The 9,727-nt window shown below is 44.2% G+C and overlaps 1 protein-coding gene across 2 annotated transcripts in view; it reads left to right on the forward strand.

Moving 5' to 3' along the window:
- Window positions 1–205: 205 nt before the first annotated feature.
- Window positions 206–9,727, forward strand: part of FAM120B (family with sequence similarity 120B) — an 86,850-nt gene continuing 77,328 nt past the window's right edge. For both annotated transcript variants that reach the window (XM_008067480.2, XM_008067481.2), the window contains exon 1: window positions 206–271. The gene's annotated coding sequence lies outside the window, so the exon portion shown is untranslated. The remainder of the gene's footprint in view (window positions 272–9,727) is intronic.

The raw sequence follows: 9,727 nt of genomic DNA on the forward strand, positions 1-9,727 counted from the left end.
GGCCTGGGAGGAATCCGCACGGTTGCCGAGGCAACGGACCGAGGCGTCTCTCCCGACGCCTGCGCAGCCCACCCTCCGGCGCGCTGCCCTCCTCCTGTTCTTCCAGGGCCCGGCCGCCCAGGTCCCGCCCCAGCCCCGCCCCGGTGAACGGGGCGGGCCCTCGGGCGGAAGCGCCTCGAGCGGAAGCGGAAGTGAGCCGGCGGCTGCGGCGGAGGCTACGGTGCTGAGGGCTGAGCAAACGCACCTCTGGCTGGTGCTGGCGCATCTCTAGGTAGGGCTGGGCCGGAGGGGACCCGCGCGCCGTCCAGGGTCGTCCTGGCCTGCGTGGTCGCCAGTGGCCCGCGTCTGCCCCACGTGCGCGTCGTCCTCGGTTCCTTGCGCTGCCCGGCCCGGATGCCATCCCCGGCCGCGCTCCCGTCATGTCACCGCGGCTGCGACTTCGTGGGGTCCCTTGTGTTGCTGCCGCAGGGGTGTGGGGTGCCTGTCGCCGCCCAGGTCCCGCAGCCGTCGCCGGGCTCTCCGCGTCCGCAGTGTCGCGCCCTGACCTCCGACCAGCAGTTCCTTCCAGTCTGCCCCGCTTGGTGCCATCTCTGAGCCCGAGCCCTTCCCCGAAGGCGTGTGTCCGGCACGATGTGTCCTTTTTGGGTCAGGTGTATTATCCTTCACTGCGTTTCCGGTCGTCCCTAGAAGAGGCGTGCTCTGACCACATCCTCCCCAGTCATCCCTGGCTGTCCCCTGAACCAGGGTCCAGCATCTCCCAAGTGTTTCCTTCCTCGATGAGGGAAGGATGAAAAGACAGGGCTTCCTGCCAACAAGGAACCAATGGGCTAGTCCTGAGCGTACTATAGACCCGACCAATCAGTGTATCTTAGAGGATGATTTGCCCAGATTGCCAAGGAAGGGCCAGGAAGTTTCATAGAGGAGGTGGAGTTTGAGCCAAGTTTTCAGTAAGTAGGTGTTGAGAGGTGAACAAGGTGGAGAAATGTTTACGATATGAATGTTTCAGACAGCCTGACACATTCGTTGAATTAATGCGATCAGATTTTAGTGTTAAAAATAATCCCCCTGGTTGATAGGAAGTGGGATGGTGCTGTGGGGTGACTGACAGAGACAGAGGGCTTTTGCAGATGTTCAGGGACTGAAAACCCAGAAGCAGGGGTGCAGAGAGCCTGGAGGTAAAAAGTGAGATGGTGGACTTCTGAATGGTTTGAGCTGAGTAGATTACTCAGAAAGTGAGAACTGCAGACTGGAGAGCATGTTGGGAGCAGCTGAGTCCTCACCACTTCCCAGACGTGTTTGCATGCCTCATTTGCAGCTGTATTCCCAAGTTCCTCCATGCTCACATCATCCTTTTGTTCTGGCTTCTGACTCGGGGCCCCTCTGCATAGCCCATCTTTGGACCTTTCTTCAGGAGCCACCATCCATGTCATCACTGTGGCCTTCACTTTCTCAGTGTTTTGATTTCCTTGTCATTCCATTTCTGCCATCTCCAAGCTCCACCATTAGTGGAGCCCCCCCCCCTTCTTTCGCCTTGAAACTCTAATTGTGCTTTTCTTAGTGGTTGTGTTCTTGAAAAGCACCAGCACCATAGCTGGGCCAGGGTCCTCGCTGCTCATCATGTGTGTGTTTGTGTGTGTGTGTGTGTGTGTATGTATGTATTTGGATCACCTTACCTCCTAGGTTCTTTGTTTAGTTTCTAACAACCTAATCTTCTAGACATTTTGCAATCTCTGGTCACCTGTGGCCCTGTGAGAAGACTTACAGTAGGTGGTATCTAAGGTCACGTGCAGTTTTTAGCATCCTGAGATTCTACCCTATTCAATAACCTGATTCTGATTCTGGGTATCATTTATGGGGCAGATTTACTGTAAACTTAATGATTCAAGCTTCTGGCTCTCGCTTGCATGGGGCCCTTCCCAGACAATAGGACCACTGCAGTCTTGTGTTTATAATTTGTATCCTATTCTTTTTTTTCTTTTTTTGAGTTAGAGTCTCACTCTGTCGCCCAGACTGGAGTGCAGTGGCCGCTCCCGGCCACCACAGCCTCCACCTTCCGCCTCAGCCTTCCAAGTAACTGGAACTACAGGCGCGCCCTACCACGCCCAGCTAATTTTTGATTTATTGTAGAGATGAGGTCTCGCCAAGTTGCACAGGTAGGTCTCGAACCTGCAGGCTATTCTTAAAAGAGGAATCTCGAACTGTATGTTTCAAGCCCTTCATAACTTGGATTTTGACAAAACTGGCCATTTATCATACTTGCTGCCTTGAGATTTGCATTTTTGTCCTTCAGACCTTTCCCTCTGCACCTTCCACTCCTTCCCCTTCCAGTGTATACTTGTATTTAGTCCGAGAGAGAAAATGGAACTGATCACATTCTTGCCATCAACTGACTTTATTTTTCCTTGGTGTCAGGAGAGAGATGTCAGAGGTTAGTAGCCCAGCACTTTGGGCAGAATCTTTGTAACTCCTTTGTTGCAGGCTTAAACTCATGCATTGTTAGATTTAGTTCACTGCTGAGTTGCCACTTCCTTCAAGAAAAGGTTGATGGTAAAAAAAGACTCCACTTAATGGAAATCATAAAAGCAACTTTTAGCTCCATGGAAACTAGGGTTGTACACAGTAAATTCATTTAGAGGAATTTATTGCAGCCATTCTTTTATTACTTTGAGAATGCTGTCCGTTTTCTTAAAATAGAGATTTATAACAAGTATAAGTAACATTATTTTCATTTGCTTTAAGACGTCTGTTTCTTTGTAAGGCATCTTGTTGAAAAATCTTTAGGTTTAAAAGCATGTTATTCAAAGTTTAAATTATTTATGTAAATGAAGTAAAGTATTTCTAGAGTTTTTTTTTTTTAGTAGTAGTAGTAGTAGTTTAAAATTTCCCGAGTGTGAAAGGTAAATCATTATCTTATTTTTACAAATAAGGAAATCAGTGATGTGCAAAAAGACAAATGATTTGTCTCCAATCATACAGTAAATCAGGCCTGTGCTAGTCATAAAATCTCGCACCTGAGCACCGTTTGCCTTATAAACAAATGCTACTCACTACAGAGGCATCTCTTTTAGTCAGCTCTTATTATAGAACATTGAATATAAGATGGACCAAATTATGTCCTTCAGTGTATCTATAGCCTTATCTGTCTATTTGCACATATGCACATATATTGATGTGCTAGATTCTAGCAAAGTGGGCAGTATTAGTACTGTTCCTATTCAGACTTTAGCCCAAAGAATTAGCTCAACATGGATTTATGCAAATTATAAAGTCATTTACAATAAAACCATGGCCAACTATGAAAAGAGGATAGTAACTTTCTGAATATCAGAGTTTTCAGAATGGTTTAGGTTTTTACCCATTAAGCACCAAAATATCCCATTTAGGATGGGAATCTTTCAAAAATAAATTATTTCTTTGTGTTCATAAATAGAATGTAAACATTCCTTAATGATCTCAAGTGATGATTTTAAACATAATTTGCTGTGTTGTAAACGGTGATGTTCTTAGGCTTGCTGAGCCATGTGCAACTATTTCTGCCAAGAATTTTTGTCTTCCACTTTTTTCGGTTCTCTTTCCTTTTATTTTCCCTGGTCACCTGTCAGCACTTGCTGTTCTCAGCATTTCTGCCTAAGGTGCCCTGGCTATACTTTTCTTTACTGTGGGTTCAGGAACCAGTTTTTAGAACTGATCAGAAGTCTAGTCCATAGAGGGTAAAGAGCCTGAGGAAGTCTCTTGTGAATAAGTTGTCTAAGCTTTAGTTTATGAACTTTTTGATTTATAGCAGATTGTCTTATCTTGAATTCCAGATAAATGAGGCCTTATAAATGCATATAGGTGTACACCCATTTTCTCTTTTCTGCATTCAGAACAGTGGTTTTGCATTGTGCTTCTGAAGGGTTTTGTAGTGCTCAGTGGGATAGGGAAGGGCCAAGGACACAGAGTTCTGGGTTGTTGGGAAGGTCAGAGACCCACCTTCCATCCTGATCCTCCTGTTAGGGCCCCTGAGTGGGCTAGCAATTGGGAAGGAATGGTCTCTGGGGTAAGGACACATCCAGCGGGTGGCTCTGAAGGGAGGCTTTTGGGCCTCCTGACACACAGTAACCAGATCATGCTAGCATGCAACAGTGCTAGGTGAGGGCTGTGCCCTACTGAAAGGAAACCAGGCTTTGGAGACAGGTGGATGGGAATCCTGGCCTCCCTGTTGGTGACTGCCAGTGGTCTCAGGCAGGTGACTTCATCTGCCACACTTGGCTGCCTGCCCTCAGCTACTCCAACAGAGCATGTCTTTGACAAAAGAGGCTGCACAAAATTAAAAATGCTCTCTGATCTGGACAGCAGGAGTGGAGGGGATGTCATGGGGCTTTTTGTGTAATTTGCACATATTTGTGTAAAATACACATATATAATCAGGTGCATTTTGGTATTTCCACCACTTCCTCCCCAGGCTTTCTTCTTCTGCAGAGGGCACTGAGCCCTTTGCTTCTCTGTCTTTCAAGATTCACCATCTTACTCAGGGAACTTGTCATTTTCATTGTATCCACAGCTCCTAGCATGGGACCTGGAGCATAGTGGATACTGGATGAGTGTTTACTGAGTGAATTTCATGCCCTTGGTGCATCTGTGGAGTCGTAGAAGAGGGTCTCCCTGCCCTTTGTCTTTTACAGTAGGAAGTCGTGCTCTTCATCCCTCTAGCCGTAAGATTCTTCCAGAATAGGGAGGGTGATTGGATGCTGTTGTTTTGTTTCCGCATTTAATGAACAAATTTATAACAAAGTTGCAGGTTAGGTTAAACTACTTAACAGAACAAATGTTTTAAGTACCCTAGAAACATTCGCCTAATAATTAAAAGGGCTACCTTTGAACCTTTAAATCATTTCCTCTGTTGCTCAGGCGTGGTCTGGCCACAGCTGTCTGTCCTCAGGCCTCACTTTGAGGGCCCTTTCCTCAGGGGCTATCTCAGATCCTAAGACTGGTTCAGGACCCGACTGTTCCCCAGCACTCTGTCCCCTCTGTCCTGCAGTTACACCCAAGAGACCATCACTTGCTGGGCATTATCCCTGCCAGGCCGTTGCTGCTGGAGGGCAGGGCCCTCCTCTGTCTTGTGCATTTTGATATTATGCAAGAGCTGTTCTCATGCCGGTGTGAAAGTCAGATTTAGTGAATAAGCCAACCTTATTTTCTAATAAAATTACCAGGTATTGTTGGAGGGAAGGAGTTTCACATGGGTCTATATTTGGTACTGTTGAAGAAGGACTACCCATGCTGCCTTTACTTTGACTCAGCAGTTTCATATCTTAAGAACCCAAGGACAAGCCCAGAAATGTACTTAAAGACTGATGTACTAGGATGTGACTCCCATTCTCCTTGATGGCGGGAAGTACTGGAAGTAACCTCCAGGCTCACCAATGGGGTTAAATGCCTCATGTTCATGTTGTGCATTCATTAAAAATGACACTGCAGGAGAGTTTTAGCATAGTGATTTGGAAAGATTTGTAATACATTAAGACACAAAAGCAGAAAATTAAAAAGTATAGTCTCAATTTTCAAGAGCAATGAATAATAGAAAAAGAGAAAAACTGTAAAATGTTTGTAGTCATATCTTTGGGAAATGAGATTATGGGTATTTAAAAAAAATTTTATTTATACTTTCTCTAAATTTTCTGCAAAGAACATGGTTTTTTAAACCAGAATGTTTTTTTACAAATATGTTTCACAATATAAAAAGTAATCTAGCTTGTAAAAATTGTAAATATAGTAAAACATCACTAAAATTTATGTGTCTTTGTTTTAAATTTTGAGATAATTAAAGAATTTTGACTTGTGCTGGGCTGATTTTACTAAACTTTAGGCAACTGATAAAAATATCTGATGAACAAATTTATAATATAATTATAAATAAAATTGTACCACAATACTTGATGAGGTAGATCTTTTAAACCTCATTTGCAGATAAGGAAAAGGATGCTTTTAGACTAAAGTAACTTGCTGAAGGTTTCACTGTTATTAGGTGGTGGTTAGAATCTGAATTCAGGTCCATTTTATTCTGGAGGCTTTTCTTTTATCAACAATACTTTCCTACTCCCCATTCTCTCACTTCCCCTATGACTTAGTGAAGAGGGAGGATCTTGATGTCAGCTGGCATTAGGGGCCATGACCAGCCTGTCTTGGTCCTCCAGGGCACCCTGAGTTGCCACCTCTACCTACACAGTACATAGTACATCTACATAGTACAGTGCATCATAATAGCTATGGACTTCTTGTTTCTTCACTGGATAGGCTTTCTTTGAGGTGCTAATGTTAAAGAACATTCTGGCACTTGTTAAAATAGCAAGGAAGATTTTATTCAAGACTATTGCAATAGAAGAGAGAGATGGGGCTCAACTCCAAAGACAGCAGGGAGAGCTGAGGATTTATAATTAAGCATAGTGAGGGATGAGTAGATGGGAAATTTCTAAGAAGAGACATCAAAGATGGAGGATTCTTGCTGAAGGCAGACCAGATGATAAGGGATCAAAGATGGGGGGTTCTCTTTAAACTGATTTAGCAGGATTCTTGCTTAAAGCCCGCGGTTGAGGCCTAGAGAAGAGGGCTCAGAGACCCTAACTAAAGTATGGTCAAGGTGAGGGTCTTTGTCAGTTGTTGGGAATTCCCGAAAGGCTCAGCAGTTTAATGAGCCCTGCACGAACATCCTCTGAAGCATCAAGACCAACTTAACTGGCACCAATTCTTGGTTTATTTATTCATCTGGTCAGTTGTGCATTCATAGATACTCAATAAACCTTGAACAAATACTCTCCATGTGCTGTCAGGGGATAAATATTAATCTCTTGGGGTTTTCAATCCCTGTTTTCACCTGACTGGTGTTTAAGCGATCCTGTGGGTTTCACTTTTTAGGCAGTGCTAGTGGGGCAGAGAGAAGAGAAGAAGCTGCAGACCTTGGGTATAGCACACCAAGCTGTGGGGGCAGGTCACCGGGAGGGCCCAGGCCCAGTCAGCAGTTACCATTGAAGGAAAAATTATTTCCTACTTGGAAGAAAAAAAGAAAATTGCACGTTTTGTACTATCATACTGGACCATTTTTTAACAGATCCACTCAAGATTATTTAATTTTCTAACCAAAGTTCCTCTGACTTTGCTGCTTAATCTCAGTTGGAATGCAAACACTGTGATGTTACATGCTAACTTGTAGGGATTTGCTAACTTGTAGGGGTTTGTCTTGTAGAGATGCAAATTATCTCTGGTAAAGGTAAGTGTTACAGCTGTGGCTTTATTGTCTCCAACTTCACAAGTGAATGTTAGTGTGCCTGTGCTGATGGACCATGAACCCTGGATGCTCTAGTGCTCCCCTGTGGTGTCCCTGTCTTGAGTTCCCCTCTAATTACTGTTCACGTGAGTGATGTCTTCTGACTTTTGAAAAGTATGCTTTGAATGGTTGGGATGTTGGGTGTGTGTTAAGGTGCCAGTTGTCCTGCAGAGGCCATTGTCTATGTGGTAATTGTTCTGCAGAGGCCATTGTCTATCCCATGGGCTGCTTCCAGAGTGGCCCTGGAGCAGTCTGCACTGTGTGTGCATCCATCAGTGTCAGGTAGGGCTGGGATATCTACACGGAGGCACACTACTCTGCTGATTTCTTTCCTTTTATTTTTTTATTTTTATTTTTGAGTCGAAGTCTCACTCTGTTGCCCAGGTTAGAGTACAGTGGTGCGCTCATGGCCACTGCAGCCTCAACCTGCTGGGCTCAGGAGATCCTTCCATCTCAGCCTTTCAAGTAGCTGGAACTGCAGGCACGCCCCACATTGCCTGGCTAATTTTTTTATTGTTATAGAGATGAAGTCCCGCCAACTTGCCCAGGCTGGTTTTGAACCCATGGGCTCATGCAATCCTCTCACCTTGACCTCCCAAAGTGCTGGAATTATAGATGTGAGCCACTTGCCCGACCTCACTGCTGATTTCTACGAGTGTCTTTAAGGTGTGAGGGGAGGAGCTTTTGGCTGTCTCTTTCCTCTGTCCACTTCCTCTGAGCCCAGTGCTTTGGAACTGGTCCAGGGACACCTTTCACTTGCTGGCAGCTCCTTACTGGGATTTCCTGTTCTGGTGCTCTTTCCTAAGTCCTTTGTACACCACTCGAGGGCAGGGACTCCACTTTGCACTGTTTATACACCTGTCCTTGGCTTCATTCATTCGTTCAGATACTTATTAGGCCTTTCACATGCAGACATTGTTCAGGCTGCTGGAGTAAGATGGGAGAGGGAGGCCCATCTTGATGGGAGTGAATCTTAGAGGGCCCCGGACTGTACTGGGGACAATGAGACATGGCTTCTGTTTTCTTTCTAAACAACACTTATCTAGATAGTGAAAATTTCTTGTGTAATGTGCAGGTAGAAAAAATTTTATATATGTGTATATTTTTTCTTAGTCATCCTATAATAACCACCCCACATGTGTTCTTGGCATTAAAAGCCTTAAAATTATTTGACGTTACATCCCCAGAGATTTCTATATATTTTTAGAAATTTTATTCCCCACTATACTAGCTGTGTAGGGTAGATGTTGTGAATACTTAACTCTTTGAAGATACTGAAATTCTGAAAAGCATCCTCTAATATCACATGTTCCCAAATTCTTTCCTACCCCAATTTTTCTTTGTAGATGCCATAGAAGAGCACACTGTAATGTCACACTCCTGAGGTAATTTGTGATGCAAACTGAGAAATTGAGTGTATGAAAGACAGGAAGAACAGTACCTGCTTAATTAAAATTGTGCTTTTCACTACTAGGAAGAGAAGGAAGGGAAAACATTTGAATAAAATCGAAGAATGTGTTGAGAAATTCAGTGTTGTTGCTTGCAGTTTTGGTAGAAAATGCTTGAAACAGAAATTCCTTCTTTTTTTGGTGAAGTAAGGCAGCCAGCCTGAACGTGGCAGAAGGTGCCATGCAAGTGGGCTGGTTCAGTCTGGAAGTGGGCATGCAGGAGTGTGACTTGTTCCTTTCCCAGCATAGTCTCCCCATGTGTGGTGGCATCCTGTGTGCCTTGAGCAAAACAGCAACAGCTCTGGAGCTGCCTGACCATCCCACCGACCTGCTGGCTTCCGACCATGGTGGGCTTCGGGAAGGAATTGCAGGGGTAGCCCTGGGTCCTCATGAACCCTCAGCATCCAGCACAGAACTTGCTGAGAGTCATGGGGTCTCCCTTCACAAAAGAGATACTGATCAGACTCCAAATGCATAAAGCGTATTCTTATTCTGGCTGACTCATCATCAACAAACTGCATAGGTTTAGTTCAAAGCTAGGGTAGAGTAATAGTCTAGAGTTGATGAAATCTAAGTGCTTTTTAAAAAAAACCCATTCTGACCCACCCTCTTTGTGTTCTTATATTCCCTTTCCAAAACTAATCCCATGGAAGAACAAAGGGAAAACACATCCTTTTTCAGAAATCAGAGTGTTATCTTTTTGGACTAGGATCCATGCTCCAGGGCCCGAAATTGTGGAATCACCTTATAGTTGGATAATCAGGTTACAAATTCTTGTTTCTACTTCAGAAACTCAAACACCTTAGCTGTGTTTCCAAGTCAAATGCTGTGCAAGTAATAACACTGTGGTAATTTGGGATGTATATATTCATATATTCGATTATGTTTAATAATGTAATGAACACGTTTTTTCTAAACTTCAACATAAAATGTGTGCTATTTATGTCCACCCAATTTTTTTTTTTTTTTGAGTTGG

The sequence above is a fragment of the Carlito syrichta genome, unplaced genomic scaffold (assembly GCF_000164805.1).
Source record: "Carlito syrichta isolate Samal-C Ts95f unplaced genomic scaffold, Tarsius_syrichta-2.0.1 Scaffold309642, whole genome shotgun sequence".
Taxonomy (NCBI): domain Eukaryota; kingdom Metazoa; phylum Chordata; class Mammalia; order Primates; family Tarsiidae; genus Carlito; species Carlito syrichta.